This window comes from Oryzias latipes, chromosome 23 (assembly GCF_002234675.1).
Source record: "Oryzias latipes chromosome 23, ASM223467v1".
NCBI classification, from domain to species: Eukaryota; Metazoa; Chordata; class Actinopteri; order Beloniformes; family Adrianichthyidae; genus Oryzias; species Oryzias latipes.
In genome coordinates, this window is record NC_019881.2 from 10,321,504 (window position 1) to 10,339,535 (window position 18,032).

Genomic DNA, 18,032 nt, shown 5'->3' on the forward strand with positions numbered 1-18,032 from the left:
AACCGGAATTTAGGAGAACCGGGTCTCCCGGTAAAAGTGTGTGTCGGGGCAGAGCTCGGAGCACTAGCTAACGCAGTGTGTAAGCTTCGAAGCAGAAAGGCCCCTCAGTCCTTTCCTAGAAATCGTATAAACAATCACGTGGATTTGTGTTTCCAGTCGTGTCCCGACAAAATAAAGGCTGATGTTATTCCCACATATTTACGTGCAGCCAAGATGCAGGTTGCAGTGTTTCCCGCATGGATTTTATGTTCATGCTAATGTTGTTAGCCCGTGTTAGCGTACTGCTAATCCTGGCCTCCAGCTCCGTTTTTCAACAGAAAAAGCACTGACCACACAGATTAAAATTAAAATGATGAGCGAACAGGCGCTTCATAATAACCGTAACATTAATAAAAGCACGTTTAGGAGATCATCTTGTATAATACCGAGCTGACGTATCTATGTATGTAGCCGCTCGGCGGAACTAAGTTTCACTTCCGGTTTTTAAAAAACACTACTGCGCATGTGCGAATGATTTATTCCGACCGAAAGTGTGACCCATGTGAATGTTTTTTATAATCTGAAAAAGTTTTTCTGGGCCCATCTACACGGTTGGATTCTAATCCGACCAATAATCCTTATCAAGATAATTTGCACATGTAACCGCGTCTTATGGTGTCGACTCGCAGCGTGGCGGGGGCGTGGCATCACGATGGTGTCTCTCCATCGTGATGTCACTCACCCATCGTCCATCGGCACAACCCTAGCTCCTATCAGATTGCTGTGACTGAGCTGGAGCCTGTTCATGGCTTGTCAGTACACCCCAAACTCACAGGCTGGACTGAAACTCTGAGAAGCTGTTTACTGGAGTGAGTCTTCACACCTCTGCATCTCTGTAGAAACAACTGTTAGAAACTAAAAATAATGGGAGAAAGGAAACAGGAGAGTAAAAGCTGTCAAAGAGACTCAATTTTTTTGTGTATGCATATTAAGTATATGTCAGCCCAGAGCAGTGGGTAACAATGCTATTTGTGGAAGCGATGTTTTGGGTGTGAAACTCCTCGGTGCTGTTTTTCTGCCTTTTGCTGGGTTGTTGGGAGACACACACAGGTTCAGTTTGTTGACTTTTATCCATGTTTGTCCTCAGTAAGGATTAAGTCATTATTTTTAGAATTATATATTCCACTCTCTGTGTGGAATTGACCTCGGGTCAAATCTAAGCAGCTTCACAGTTCTGCAAATTACCTGAAGAAGCAAAGTTAAAAACAAAGTTGAAGACTGTCTTCACTGAAATTTGTTGTAAATCTTGATTCGTTTCTGACCTAGGTTGGTGGGACAGTAACAATGCACACTGCAGAATTTCAGTCAGACAATTCATGCAGTAAAGAAGATTTATTCCATATTTCTTTTAGTTTGGCAGAAGATTTATTCCATATTTGTTTTAGTTTGGCATAAGGCTCCATTCAGATGCATAAAACAAAGATCTTCATAGAAAACTTTGGGTATTAAACAACCCCCCAAACCAAAAAGGAGATCAGCAAGAGTTTGAAGAGAAAGGGAATGTGAAGATCAGTATTATGTGTGTTTAAGTCAGATAAAATGTGTTTCGGAACCATTCCATATTCAACAGACTCACAAGTATGACTGCTATGTGTGACCCGGCACCATTGACCATAGGTCCACTCCCGTTCGAATACAGCGCCACAAAGGGAACATATTATCTAGTGGAACTGCTATGTGTGACCCGGCACCATTGACAGTTGGGCCGCTCCCGTTTGAGTACAACGCCACGAAGGGAACATACTATCTAGATAGAAGAGAAAAAGAGCCTCGCAAATTGAACATGGACCCAATGTCCGCAAAGACGCTGCAGGGAACTATAAGTTGAAACCGCCATAAAACATCCAAAAATTCAGACGCTTCCACTGGCATACCATGATACGAGCTTAAGGAACATCCATAGATTCAACGCTTTCATCTGAAGTACTAAGATATGAGCTTAACAGCCATAAATGTGATGCTTCCATTTGGCATACTAATAATACGAGCTTAAGAACATGCTAATTTCGAGGCTTCCACCTGGCAAAATATAGTATTCAAACAAACATGATCCAAGAAATGATTTTCCTTCTGCTACTAACAAATTGGTTGATTTAAGTCTGAAGTCTCTTTGGAACGCAGAGGAGGGCCACCGCCCCATCACTTTCAGTGCAGAAATAGGTACGTGGAGTGCAGTCGTCGTTGCGGCACCAATTCAAGAAGTGCAGGGGCGCGATCTGCAGGGAAGCTGCTGGAAATGCAGAGACTGTGGAAGTGCTGACGGGGAGTAGGTGTTGCAGGCTCAGGAAGCGATGCATAGAAAAAGACAAAAGCAGTATTAGTCTTGGCAATGAATATATAAGTAACTTAGCATAACTAATCAGTTTTAGAATGCTTGAGATAAAGGGAATAAATGTCATGGTGCCTCTGTCAGCCCCGCCCCTCTCTCCTCTGGAGGATTCCCAGCTGTTGCCACTCACCTCGTCAGACACTCTGCTCTGGAGGATTCTCAGCTATTGCCACTCACATCATTAGCCCTGCTGCCTTATTAAGGAGATCCACAGCCAGTATTCGTCGCCAGTTCTTTGCTCCTCCATGGATGTTATCACCACGAGGGCTACCTGGGATTCCCTCCGGGATGGTCCGATCATTCCACGCTTGCCTCGTCAGCTGTTCATGCCCTCACAGTCTTCACAGAAGTCCTCCAGCCATGCCACATCTTCTTGCTACTCACCTGCAATCTGAAACCAAAGTTCAGAAAACCAGGTGGTTTTGGAAAACCACCTGCAAGACAAATAAATCTAAAATACTTACCATAAATCTCTCCTTTTATCCTTCCGGGTTCCAGCATCTGGGTCTGCTTCAAAGTCTCAAACCATGACAATAAAGGTGCTTTTACAGAACAAATCTGATAAAGTGAAATCAAGTAGTGAGTTTAAAGAGAGGGTTCTATGTGTGTATTCACCGCACCATAGAAAGCCATCATAAGCACAGAATCCAACAGAGAATCGACAGTGAAATATGGAACCTTCACGTAATCCTAACGCCAAAATTGTATATGCACCAATGGTAAGAGAAAAGTAACCTTTTGTCATTTCCGGAGGGGCGCACCTTTAGAAGGCCATCAAGGAGCAGGCGAATGGAAGGGTATCCAAGGGCCAAGGAGATTCGTAGATGAGGAAGTTCGACATCTCACATAGCAATGGACGGCAGCTCGGCTGGATTTGATGCTTAATGCTTGATATAAGCGGTTCCCAAATAGGTGGACAACAAAAGCACAGACTACTGAAATATCAAATAGCAAAGGGGTGTCTGGATACTGGCAAAGGAAGAACAATTTGAGATCCATTGGGGATCACAGGTTTTAATAGTATTTTAGCCTGGCCGAACCTCATGCATTTAGAGGCGAAGTACAACAAGTCTCTAAATGGAGATACTCTTAGTCGAGTGTCATCTGCTTAAAAGCAGGGCAAATTAACGATTGGGTTGCGGACACAAAATGTAACTCTTGGAACTGAAGCTAGAGAGCGTCAGTGATATTGTTTCTGAACTACCTAGAACAAGAAAACAAGATGAACAAATGACTGTGGGGAATAATGCACATAGCAAAATTCAGGTGGCCCAACAGCGACAAAATCCCTTTTTATACATCCAAAGATTGAAAAAACAATGCACGGCACGAATGCGAGGGACTTGATAGTGGGAGGAGAGGCTTGCATCAATGAACCAGAGATCCATGGTAGAAAATAAGTTCAGACGGGTGGAGGACCATACGTCTTACTTAGATAAAGTGGAAACCCAGATTTGAAAATGAGTCGCGACCACAGAGATGCAAAGACCGGGGATAAAGTAGGAAAATCGACCACCGAGAAATCATCCAGAAGATGCAAAACGAAGGGGACTCCATAGGATTACACAAAGTCCAGCACAGGTTTTCTGACAAATAAAGTTGAAAACATGAGGACTGTTATGACAGCCAAAAGGTAAACTGATAAATAACACTTAAAGCACCACCTAACGCCAAGAAGATGCCACTGGGAGGGATGGAAAGGCAGAACAGTGAGAACATCTGCGAAATCCGCCTTCCCCAGCCATGCATTGCGTCCGCTGGAATTAATCATTGAGATGACATGGTCAGCCGAAGTGCAAAAAACAAACAAAACCGGAGGGAATATGAGGAATTAGGCTGCTGCCCAGAATGGATGAACTGCGAGGCGCCGACAGGTCTAATATAAGTCGCGTCAAACCTGAATACTTCCGATAGTCCACCCTTAGGGGTTGACTCGAAAACGGGGCCCTGGAAAGAGCCCATCACATAGCCCCCACAAACCAGCCAGAAACCCCTAAACCAACCAGAGAGAGAGAATAACAAAATATCTGTTATGTTAAGAAGACGGGCAGCGTACAAAGCTAACACATTCACAAGGTTGACTGACATTAGTTCCCCGAAGGCGAGGGCTGGACTCTTTGGGGAACACAGAGAGGGGTGACTGTCCACACACCAGCTTGCCACAAGGGAGGAAGGGTGGAGCAGAACCAGACAGCTGAGCATGCGGTTGTGACGACACGAGCCGTTTCCGGACCAAGTGAATTAAAGTCAGAAAAGGAGCCACAGATGCTGCATAAAAGAGTCCAAAACAAGTAAAATGTCCACAGATTAGAGACAGGTCCAACGAAGGACCAGTCCAAACACTGGTTAAACTATCGAATGTACACAGCAGCTTTAACAGAAAAGAAACAAAGAGCCACCACTGTTTTGACAGAACAGGTGACTAAAGAAAATGTAATCTACAAAAGGAGAATTTCTGGCATTAAAAATAAGCATTCCAAAATTTCCCCTAGATTGATGAATCACTATTGTATCCTCTAAGCATTCACTTCATCAAAATTTAAAGGATCTGGTTGACCTCAAAACTTTAAAGGGAATTTAAATAAGTCCAGATGATATTTTAGAAAGAAGAAAAAGGATGGCAGAAAACAGAATGTTGATAAAACCGTAATGAAAACTGCCGTTTGCTGTCCTCCGACTAATGCAGAGGTCATCAGTTTTTGTATTGCTCAGAGGTGCACATGGAGGATTTTCATGTTAATATCTGCGATGCATTAGAGCGCTTTACTGCACAATAACGATAGAAACATCATTTTGAACGAGTTTCTGAACATTTTACAGATCTGAAACTAAAGGGGTTTTTATTAATTTAGGCGGGAAAGAAAAAAAACTGGTGCATGTCTACTTTTATGAGCCAAAAACAATGCATAAAAAACACGGGTGATCTTTGTTCTAATATTTTCCTTGACTTTCATTCTATCTTCATAACTACAAAAGCACAATAAACTACAAACTAACCTTGTCTTCTCATTAAAACAATAAGTTGAGCTCCAATTAAAAGTTGACAAAACACAATGTGTCCATGTCATTAGCTGAGTTTACATTGACTGAGAAATTGGGAAATTGGATTTGCATTAAACAAAAAAGGCTTTTGTGCTTGGAGGAAGTGGTTTTTGAGGTATATCGAAATTTATATATTTCCCAAATCTTGTTACCAACAACCGAATGGCAATGCTCTTCTTAGTAGGAACTGGGTGCCTTGGTTACTCCACAGCGGGCGCAACCAGAGGTCCCACAGCATCACCTGCTCATCAAAAGTTGAGCGTGTGATGTAGAATTGTTGGATCCAAAGCTCATCTGTAAAATTATCAACCACCATTTCCCAAAATGGCTTCATCCGTAGCCCTCCCCACGTGTAAGAGGCTCTCCGCTCCATGCCCTGAATAAAACGTGATTTTTGTGCCATTATTCCAAGCACAACACTCATTGTTTTAAGCGTCAAACAAGTTATTTTAAACTGTGAGGCCAAAAATTTCAACATATCTATCTTCTGCACTTGAAACAGAACAGGGCATGCATCATTTCAAAGCCAGCCAGTCACTGACATGGACATGAGGGTTGAGGGTAAATGGTAAATGGCGCATACTTGTATAGTGGTTTTATAACTTCCTCGAAGGCCCAAATCGCTTTAGAGTCACTGTCTCATTCACCCATTAACACACACATTCACACACTGATGCCGAATACTTAAATATTAAAAGTCATTTTTTGTAATTTTTATTTCACTCAAGTGAAAATTGTGCATTTTTCTGTTTCCAGAGCAAAATAATTTAAAAAGAAGTGAGTGATGCGCTTGAAATACCGACACAAAAATCCCTCCATAGTGGTCAACTTTGAGGCTTGCAGTCTGTTTTTCTTTCAATGATTTTTTATATTGTTTTTTTGTTTTTCTAGACATTTTTGACCAACTTTTCACTATAATTTTTTTCTGTTTTTTTATAATTATTTTTCTTTTTTTCTTTGCAACTGAACTATGAATGCTAGTGATTTAGGACTACAGTTGTCGTCCTTAATTCGCTTCCATAGCTGCTTTCCTGTAGCACTATATGGATGAAGATAGTGTGAGGTTCTTCATTTCTTCAGTTTCTTTATTTTTCTATCACCATCCTTTATGTCACACTTCTTTTTGAAACATGTTTCTCGCTTAATGCCTCCTGTCTTTCTTAAACACCAAACCTGCGAAGAAGGTTTGGAGACCTTTGAAGAAAGTTCATCTCTAACATGAGTTTAAATTAACGCCATCCCCATGTTCCTTGAACAGAAATGTCACAGCGCCGTCCTTAACCTCCTCAATCTCCCCTCCCAGGTCTGATACTGAGCTGTGGATTGTGTGAGATGGAGCTCTAATTGGATTTTCATATTTCACATACAGGAATGTAAGTGATGAAAAGGGGAAAGAAAAGATTTCATGCATTGGCCTTGTCTGACTCTTCTTTTCCTCCTCCTCCTTAATCCCGCTCTTTTCCCAAAGAGATTTGTTTTCTTTCTGTGCGACTTGTTGGAGTTTAGCTCTAATCTCCTCTGGAGTACATGAAAAGCAAAAGGCTATCATTCCCTTGGATGTGTTCTCCTTCCAAGTTTCTAACAGATCAATTCTCCCTTGCTCCCCCACCCCTACGACCAACCCTTTAACTTATCTGGAGGAGCTGCTGTTGTAACGCCTCACAGCTGCCCGGAGGATCCTATAATCCTGGAGCTGTCCCGTACAAAGATAAACGGATGGATGTTGGGGACTCAAATCTACAAATGGAGACAAAATAGGAATTGATCTTCTTATAGTTTAAAAAAAGTCTTCATGTTCTGTTCAAGAGACAGGAAGTGCAAAGAGAGGAAAAAGAGAGGAAACCAGGACAACAAAAGCCTCCGTCTTCAAGGTTGAGGGACATTTTTAGAGTTGAGGGAGCAGCTTTTAGGGCGTTCTGGATCTTCCTGTGGTCAGAAGATTATCAGCTGACTGTTTTCAGCTGCAGTTCCATAGATGGGAGAACACAGCATGACGAGGGAGATAACCAGATCCAATCGTATCCCACGCCACCGTCAAGCTGGATTTAACAGGGCAAAGGTGGGGGGGCATTTCAACAGGAGGTCATGCTCATCTCCTCACAGGGAATGTAATCAAACTGAAGCACAGCTGCCTCGAGTGCTGGGACATAGAGATTAGGCTTCATTGGTGAGTAATGACCACTGTTTTATTGAAGATGAAGAGCAAAAAAAAAAAATAGTTGATGGTTTTAATGTCAGTCCTCTTTAGTCTTGTTAGGAACAAACAGTATAGAGAGGGGTGGGTGGGTGGGGGCTGAGATAAGATCAACTTAGTTTAGTTCAAATCTGCTAAAGAAAAGAGACAAAATATGAAAAAAAACTATAAAAAAAGCAAGTTAGTAAGTGGAATTGTTTCTGATCTTCTCCATCCGGGATGTTTTATGGGTTTCTTATCTTAAAATCCTCCTCTGATCTATTTTCAGAGCGTTTCCAGGGGCCTCTAGATAACGATGATGCAATTTTTAGCCAAATCTAAAAACCTGCGTTGCTTTCTAGGACATAGTTTCTGCAAAGCCACAAAAGCTCATCAGAAATTCACCTCTGAGTTGTGATCGTAAGAAAGCCTCTGCTCATTTCCCATCATCCCTTTGTTTACACTCACTCCTGCTAGCTTATAGCCTCTCACAACCCCAACCTAATATTAGCGGTGTAACAAAAATGGTGAGCAATATTGGAGCTATCCAGCAGAACAGCTTAGATCCAGATTCCAGCTCAGACGAGGAGAACAAAGACATTCATGGATCTATTTAACATAAAGGAGTGGAGCGGGGAGCTTGTGGTCAACTGTTGTTACTTGTACATCACACTTACAGACTTTTTCATACGCCATTTTTTCATCTGCTTTGATTCACAATTTGAATAAAGAAATATTTAGAATTGGAATTTTAGTCTTAATTTTCTTAATAAATGTGCTTCAATCAGAAAAATGCCACAAGAACATGTTAAAAACACCAAAAACACACTTTTCTAATTGGAGTGGGTCTTTAAATAGTCTTTATCAAACTTTCTTTTTCTTGTCAAATGAATGGTAATACATCCATTCAGATTAGCTAAATCAATGCCTCCATCATGGTCAGCATTGTGGATGAAAACACATGGCTATGGCTACTTCCTTTACTGTGGAGTGGAGGGTAAGGAGAGAGAGAAGGATGCCAGTCTTGCAGACAGAAGCTTAATGAGGTAGTAAAGTAGTGCCTATGCAAGACATGACTGACTCTTAGTTATTATTGAGCTGATTTAAAGACAGTTTTCAGCTCCATTCTCATATTTTGGCCTGAAAATCCACATCAAACCTCATCTTAAAATAAATCCCAACATTGGTCGGTGCAGTTCTGAGATTCTTACTGCAGTTATCACTGAAAAAGGACATTTTCAAAAATGGCCAACTAGGCAGGACAAACCGAGGCGGCTGACTATTGGATAAGAGTTTTACTGGCAAGTTTAGAGACCATTCTCTCAATTTTATCTCAAAAATGACTTAAAATTGTATATGAGGAGATAAATTGAATAATTTGGAATTAAAGTTTAAGAATGTAATTGGGTCATTGAGCTGTTTTTCATTGGAGTGAATGGGACCTTACTTAATTATGCAACACACCATCTGTAGTTGAAGCTTTAGTCACATGCATCTGTAAGGGGATTGACCTGTTCAGGTGCTGTGGGTTTTGGGTTGTTCGGGTTCATGGAGGGTTGTAGAGAGGAGGGGCTCCATCTCAGGAGGAGCATACTGTCTTGCAGTGCCCTTGAGGCCTGTGCGACCGCCTCATAAAAATAGACCACCTCGTTGCCGTGCATGCGGTGAATGTATCCTGAAGTATTTTTAAGGACAACGTAAGTTGCAATTATGATGTATTGGGTGATAGTCCCTTACGCAGCAGTCAAAAAGTGAAGTGTGCGCACTGGCTCCTTACTGACCACGAACAAATGCTGCATGCACGGGGTGTGCACGTGATACGTAAGTGCTTGTAAGAATCCTGAAGGATACCCCAACAAACTATGCTCTGATCATCTTATTACATAATTTCTAACAGTCAGGCTGCACGCAAGGGATGCCCATCGAGCACCACTTATCACCCGAACAGCACTTACAGGCTTCCTGTTCGCAGTAATTAAGGGGTCAAAAAAAGAAAAATCTGCATGACACACCTGCGTCTCACCTATTGCACTTCCCTTTTACCTACCCTTCAGTGTTGCTTAAGTGTTCACAACAACCGGTCACCGCAGGCCTGTAGAAAAAAATGTGCATGAAAAGTGTTGCCTTACGGGATCACTGGGTTCTCTACGAAAATACTGTACGGGTCACCTGCTCGTCCCACGCAGATTTACCTGTTTACCCACAGACAGCTTGTATCCACCCATTGGGGCAGTTGTGACAAAGGCCTTAAGGTCATGTCACACAGCTGCTATGTACATTTTGCGCATTTTCCACATATGAAATTTCAGTCTTTCTTGATACATGTGTACAAACATACATATATGTAGATCATTAGTGTTTCTTGTGTTCGTCATTTGTCCATCTGTGCAGATGTCCGTCAAGGATTTTGACCGGTCTTCATGTGAATTTGTTTTTAACAGTGAAAAACTTTTGTTTGGTTGACAATTATGCAGTTTACGCATATTTTACATAGTTTCTACGTAAATGTTGCCTAAAATGTATGCAATTGTGTATAACTGACGCACAAATCAGGGTGGTAACACGGTTCATGTTCTACGTTGATTTACGTGTGCTTTGAATGTTTTATTTGTGGTTTTAATGTGGTTCATTTGTCAAACATTAGTGAAAAAAAGACCACAACTTTTTCCAAGTATAATCACGTATGACCAATTTTTATCTGTGCAGTATGCGCAAAATGTAGGTACCAGCTGTGCGACGAGGCTTGTAACATGGCTTTTCTCCTTTTCAAGGAAGGAGAAAGTGACAGTTTTTTCTTTAACTTAAATGTTTGCATCTGTCTGTTATTCCCTCATCATTGGTGTCATTCTAGCTAAATTGCAGTAAAATTAAGCTAAGTGGTGAGTTTTCCGTCGTTCAGTCAGGGCTCTTTTAACTTGCAGATTCTCGGTTCATTACCCCCATTTTAACCTTTTTGTTTGCGCCTGATAATGTCTCCATTACGTGCATGTGGTGTGTCTCCGGCCTCTTAAGTCATAAATCAGGTGAGTTCACTACATCAGCAGTTTATGATGGCGGAGACAGCGGTTCTTTAATGTGCGCAGGCCGCAGACGTGGGTCGCTGAGCCGCACACATACTGAATCAATGCGCTCACGGCTTCCTGCCTGGATGCTAATGAACAGCTAATACTCTCCTCTCCTGCTGCTCGGAGGAGCTTCCTCTTTGAAACCGCCACATGATTATCTCATTCATAATGCATAAGTTTAGATGTAAATGATTGTGCCCCACCCCTTTGCCCCCCTCTGTGCAGAGGCCTAATTTTCTTCATGCAATGGTGTTACTTAGGTTAGCAAATGTAATTTCTCTGCCCTGCAGACGCATGAACAGCCATGCTGAGCTTGGTGCAACAGTTTACAGAATTGGCCAAACCTGCTTCCAACAAGTCTTTAGTTGGGCTGCTTTAGGCCAAGACTTTCAGCCTATGTTTTTTCATTTTTGGAAGACACTCTTTTAAGATTTGTGTCGGTAACTTTTTACTGATGCATCACATGAGAACATTAATATTTGACGGTTCAGAATCGATTTCACTGCTTTTACATGTAAACCCCCCTCTGTAAGCATCTATGTAAGCACATACACTGTGTTTCAAGTAGCTCTTGTAGCTAATTGCTAAACCCATGCAAATCCCACTGTTTTGAGCAGTCTGAATCTTTTTTTTCTTTTTTTAATCCACCCTCACGCAGCCCTGCCAACACTGTAGTCATTGTTGGACATGATAATCGATTACATGCTGCAGGATGAAACCAGCTTTGAGGAAGCTTGGAGTCTGCATCACAGGAAAAAAAACGCCTGGTCATCAGGTGACCTCTAAAGAAAACAAAGTTCAGTGGATAGAACATCTTATTGGATTGATGACAGATGATGTATTAATGATGTGTGTCTCACAGGAGCAGCCACAGAGGCAACATTTGCTGTCTGAGGAAGGCTGCAAATGTTTCTAAGGCAGACCTTCTCTTGACTTGTGACTTTGAAGTGAGCATGTCCTACTAAGTGGAGTGGGAGTGAGGATTCTGACTATTGACTTTTCAGATGTAAGATGGGTTAAACAGTAAACTAGACTGGTTTAAAACTCAAACGCCTGGAACCACAAAGTGACCTTGACCTTGTTCACCAGCTCTTAATGAGCTATCAAATGCCCGATTGTTCTCAGCTCTAGTTTTAACTGTTGTTCTTGGGTGATCATTACAACTGATGGAACAGAAATAATGACACTTTGACTGCAAAGAAAGGAATTGCACTAGCACCGGGGTCGGCAACCTTTACCACTCAAAGGGCAATTTGGATTAGTTTGCCACAGAAATTGAACCACAGAAAGCCTCAACACCCTTTGGAAAACACTGTGTTTGCAGTGAATTGCATAATTTTATTTGTTTTTTTCATTTTTCAAAAAAAATCCTCTTTAATTTAATGGGGTCCGATGAGAACTTTTTCCAGATAGGCCACAAAACTAGCAAATATGTTATAATTAACTTGCTGTTTATCCGCTTCTCCGATGGATTTTTGTCAACAAACAACTGTTTTACTAATCTGGATCAGGATGTTTTTGGGTAAAAGCTGCGTGTTTATTCTGGAATATCTTGCTACATTTGAGACTTTGTTTTTTGCTAATTCCTCATGACATATAAAGCATACTGGTAAATTCGTTGAAAGCAAAAAATCTGCCCAGGTGCCATTAAATCTACAGTTTTCTTCAATTTTCTCAAAACTCTCCATCTTTGAGGGTATTCCAAAAAGCAGGTTATGTGAGTTACCACGGTAAGTTTGAGGCTAAGGGGGCGTATATCCTCAGCTTTCGGTTCCAAAAATGGATGTATGTTTCAGGGTATGCTTGCAACTCATGCTCTGAACATAACCTGGTCTGGAGCAGGTTTAGTTGAAGGTTAGTTTGTTTTCAGAGAGGTGAAGCAGCATGGCGTGTCCATTTGAAAATGATTTAGTGGATGAAGATAATCAGATAATACTTTTTCCCCCATGAGAGGGTGATAAGACCATGTATCGATCTTGTAGAGATAAACTTTTTTACATTAACCTAACTTAATTATTTGCTTTAGTTAAGATGAATACTTTTTTTAGGTTCAGTCAACTTAAAATAACACAGTTATCAGATATTTATTTTACCTTTATTCAAATAATTAAATTAAGTAGGTGTAACTTTGGTGCTGCTGTTAGATCGGCAGCGCAAGGAATTGTGGGATACCATTGCCTTTTCCTGTCTGGATGGATTTGAGTACAAGTCTAGGTTTTTGTCTAAATATGTTTAGTTGTAGCTGTTTTACTATGTTTTGCTGAGTTATTTTACCTTATTTTGTTTAATTCTTTCTGCACCATGAGTGAGAGGAAGGATGAGGATGAGGATTTTTAGCACCCCTAGTGCAATTTCATAATATAATAATTGAATTTACAGTCAGAGTCGTGATGTTCAATTGCATGGTATATATTAAAAATCCACACTGTATCATTTATTTATTTTAATTTTATAAAAATGAGAAAATCTGTCTGTATATAGAAAAATGCCATATGAATTTTAAGACGAGTTTTTAGCCAATTTGTGCTTCTGGATACCAAGGTGTGTGACAACTGATTGAACGTCCACTTTGGAAATGCTCATCCCTGTTAGGAACTTGAAACTGTCGTACTTTGGTCTAACATCACCCAGTGAATTCTGGAGTGATGGTTCAAAGCCTTAAACCTAGAATTTTGCATATAAAATGAAAGTATTTAACCGATCACCGCTAGCTCCCCGGATACAGTGGGTGTGTGTTAGCCTGGGGGCGTAGCTGCCAGTGCAGACTCTTCACGAAAGGGGCGGTTCCTCACTTTGTGATGTCACTATGTGAGGACCCCCTTGTTTTCGTGGATTGAGAGGGGCTGGTGCTCAGAGAGCAGGTTTTTAGAGGAATACTCAAAAATGCGTAAACTGATCAAAATACCACTTTAGGGTTGTTTAAAGTGAGGAACTCACATTATAATACACTTAAATGAAAGCTCAAAACATTGATTTTGTATGATAAATGCAATTTAAAATACCAAAATTTCTTCCATTTATTTCAAACTAAAGTCAATTTTTAAAGTAAGGTTACAATTGAGCAGGTCCCAGGGTTCATGGAACACTACCTTAAAATATAAATCAGAAACTAAAGTAAATATGTATTACATGGAAAAATTATTTAAACCGTTTCTGGTGCACAACGCCAAAAATTGAGCTCCTATTTTTTATAAATGAATATTTTCTCAGAGTTAAACGGTTGCTGCAATGGTAATCAGTAACAAAAACAAATTTCAGCCTGGGTTAAATAAAACCAGAAGCTCTGTTTGACAATGCTTTTGTTTCCCCTGTTAAAGTCCCACTGTCCAGTGAAGAAGCTGCTTGCTTTTTCAGTCACCTGCTGTGATCCGGTTTCTCTCCAACACTCACATTTTCCTCAGGAGTGAATTTAATTACGTACTCACACAGACGATCAGGATGAAGCGTTGGTACCGAGTAGTTTTTTTCTTTTCTTTCTAAACTGATTTAAAGTGCATCAGATCGTAGAGCTTCATGCAATACTTTGCATGATGTGAACACTAATATTAAACTAAACAAGCTTAATTGACTGTAAGCAGGTTTAAGTTCCAGCACTAAACTAAAAAACACATTTTAATCCTTTGTGCTAAAAAAAATTGCCATAAAAATGATGACTGTTGGAATTTGGCATTGACTGTTGGCATTTGGCATGCCGCATCTGTGCTTCCTATACTGTCTGATGCAATCTGCCGCTCTGTTTACATCAAAACTAAATCAAACATATTCACAGAAAATGTTGCACTTACTGAAACAGAGAAGTCCTTGAGGGTTTGTCATCTGCAGCAGAAACATTTCTTTTAAATTTAGTGTAAAGTTTGACACAATGTAGAAATTACTGATGCAACGCAGGTGAGGAGATGTCTCATTTCGGTTTTTTATCGTGATCTAACATAATACCTTAACAAAACAACAAAATATCACATTTATACAGAACATGGATGAAGCAGACTTAAATATCTGTTATACAAAATGTACTTTCTGAAAATGGAAGTTAATTCTACTTTACTAGCCTCTGAAACCTGTCCCTTGTGGTTAATCAAGGAATTGCAGATTTTTAGTTATTTAAAAAAAAACAAAAAACCTGTTTGTCATGGCTAACGCAAGCACTGGCTTTAATAAACATGTTTTAATAAACATGTGCTGTGTTACAATTTACCGGCCGTAGAATGTACTTTTCTGACGACTTTGGCAAAATTCGAAAAACGACAAGATCTAATGACACGACATAGTGAAATGAACGACGTAGCTAACGACACTAGCAACGGTTGCTAAAGACTTTCCTGATGACGTCGTGAGACGACAGGGAGTAATGAAATTAACAAAGACAAATGCAAAGACAATGAACCAAAGACATAGACAGTGGGCACAAAAACATATTTTTGGCACTGAACCTAATAATATTTCACTAATATAACCATTTTCCCATTGTAATTTTCAAAGAGGTCTTTATCTGACTCAGCTACATTTAGCAGAACAGAGCTAAAAAAAATTCTTCTTCTAATATTGGCAAAGATTTTTAGCTTTTTTACTTGCTGATCAAGATTATGCAATGGTCATTTTAATAATATAAAAAAAACATGCAGCTGTCAGAGCAAACATTTGAACTTAAAAAGACATAGGACAAGGTTTATAAAAGCAGATGTACAGAACAATTATCATAAATGTTCACTATGTTCTTGCCAATTTTTTTTTCATTATATAAATTACGATTTCTTAATTGCAGTCTCAGCCATCCTCATAAAAATGACCCAGCTCAGTCTCCCCAACAGTCCTGACAGGATCTGTCTTTAATATCTGTTAGACTTGCCCTTGTTTTCTTTAACAGATGTAGCCCTCAGTGCCCAAGCGTCTACTGAATCTGTAATGTTGTTTCTCACTTTTAAGTCACCCTGCATAAGAGTGTCAGCCGAAAGACTAAATTTAAATGTGAATTGCTCGGAGCTTCTGAAACTGCAGAGCTGGCTGCAGTTTGTTGCTCTGGGCGGCCTCCTTCGGATTGCACATGGAAAACTATGATGAATGAATTTTGGCAAATTAGGCAGCTCGCCTCCTGTGCTCTGGGATTCATGGGGAATGTACCTAATGGGTGTTTCCATAGAAACCGATTTATTCCCCTCTGTGAGACTGATTATACTATGATGGTCCACTCTGCAGTGGTCTACCTGTACGAGGAGGTTAAGGAGGGATTTAGAAATGAGTTGATGTAGCATTATTATGTGGTCTAAAGTGGAATAAGGAATGAAAAACTAGATGGAGATGTACAAACTAAGTATAGCCATGTTTAGGCTTCAATAATTGTATCATTTGGTCTGGCTTAATGGGCCCTTTTTATTATGGAAATGCTGGAAATACTGGACCGAACCGGACCATACCGCTTAGTGGAAACAAGGCTTAAGAGACATTCAGCCTCAACACCAAAGCAGAGTCTGCTTTGTAACCCTTTAACAGTGGAGCTGTTGTCAGCGACTCTTAAATAACATGCTTTTTGACACAGTTTGTAAATTTGTCCTTGTTCATTGGATCACTGTGACTTGACTTTTGTAAAGTGTTGCATATCAGGACAAAGCTGCTTTTCTCTGCTTCAGAATCCACTGGAATGGCTTCAAATGCTTTTACGTTTGATGACTTAAGGTAGTTAAAGGAATAGAAACACTGGAGCTAAAGCTCTGGGTTGAGGTGTTGCTTCTGAACAAACAGGAGCATGATGAAGGTTGAACTACAGGGACGCGGTCATTGAATTTATGCACTTGCCAGCAGGAACTTCTGCTATACTTTGGCTCAGAGCCACAGCAAATAAACTACTCCCAAATAAGGGCGTTTAGGAGATCAGACTGGGACTCAACTGGAGGAAATGTACAGCTAAAACGCTACACACAGCATGCAGCTATTGACAGCCAAAGGCTGGCGGGAACAGAGAAGAGGACGCTGCTGAGGGCTGCTGGAGATCGGCTCAGTCTCAGACATCAGGACAGCAGGGGAGAACAGATTTCCGTTTTCCGAGTGGACATCTTGCCTCTTTGGGTGGAATCCAAACAAGCGTATGGCAGCAACCTGGAAGTGCTAAATAAGACATATAGGCCATATGTAAGCTGAATGGGAATATTGATTTCCACCTGTTTGTTCTACATAGCTACATTCAGAAATGAATGACATCTCAGCCATAAATACGAATTTATTAATGTACAAAGCCTCTTTTGGCTTGATCTCAAGTTAAATTATTTCCTTTCCTGTAGAACAGCAAAGATTTAGATTCAGATAAACTCAAAGTGTGTGAGGCAGGAGGAGACGCTGAAGAAGAGTGGGTGCAAAGAGAAAATGTTTAGTAATGTTTATACATGGACTTATGGAACCTCAGCATTGGAAAGATGAGTTTACACCGCCATTAGAAACCTATCAGATCTGATCTCTTCTTGAGATGGTTCCAGAAGTGGAGGGATGTGCTGTTTCCTTGCTGTCAGCACAGAGATGCCTGGCTGCTGCCTTCTGAGCTAATTGTAGTCTGGAAAGGTTTAACTGTCAGCCACAAACACAGAGAATTACAGACATTCAAGCGAGAGGGAGTGATATTAGGGAAAACAGATCCAGAACAGAGTCCACATTAAAATCTATTTGCTTAATTATGTCTGCTGGCAGAGAATACCCAACTGAACTTGTTGATCAGATTTTCTGTGAGCAGAATTTTTATAAAAAATGTAAATATTAGGAACCATCTTAAACTAGTGGTTTTTTTTTGTGTTTAGCTCTTTTGTCTACAACTGACATCTTCATCTGAAACTCTTAAATGGTCATTTCATTGCTTATGGGTTTTTCCATTAAATATATTCAGTCAAGTTCAGTCCCTAAATATTAGCCATCTATAAATTAACAACTTGCATAAAAGCCCAAAGGGATATTTAATATTTCGGCCGGACACTTCTGAGGGAGGATTTCCAAGGTCTTGTTGTCTATGAATAAAATAATGTGGAGTTCCTTTGGATTTCATGCCCCTATTCCTGCGGAGTGCAAAGACCAGCCAGACTTTTCTAGGCCTGCTTCAGGTCTTCTCCTCATACAATCTGCCCTTAAAGACCCACTCTGTCACGGGTTGAGTTTCTTTGCCTTTGTTTCTATTTTTGGTTTGTCGTGTTTTGAGTTTCTGTTTCCTGTTTTATTTTGCCATGTGTTAGTTCTAGTTTTACTTCTGTCCTGATTGTTCTCACCTGTGTCTTATTTGTTCTGTGTGTATTTAAGTCCTGTCTTTGCCTTCCTCCTGTGCTGCTCCATACATCCTTATTCCCTGTTTGTATCTCTAGTTCGAGTTGATAGCTTGGCCTGCCTGCTCTGCAGTGGTTTTTTTTTTTTTCGA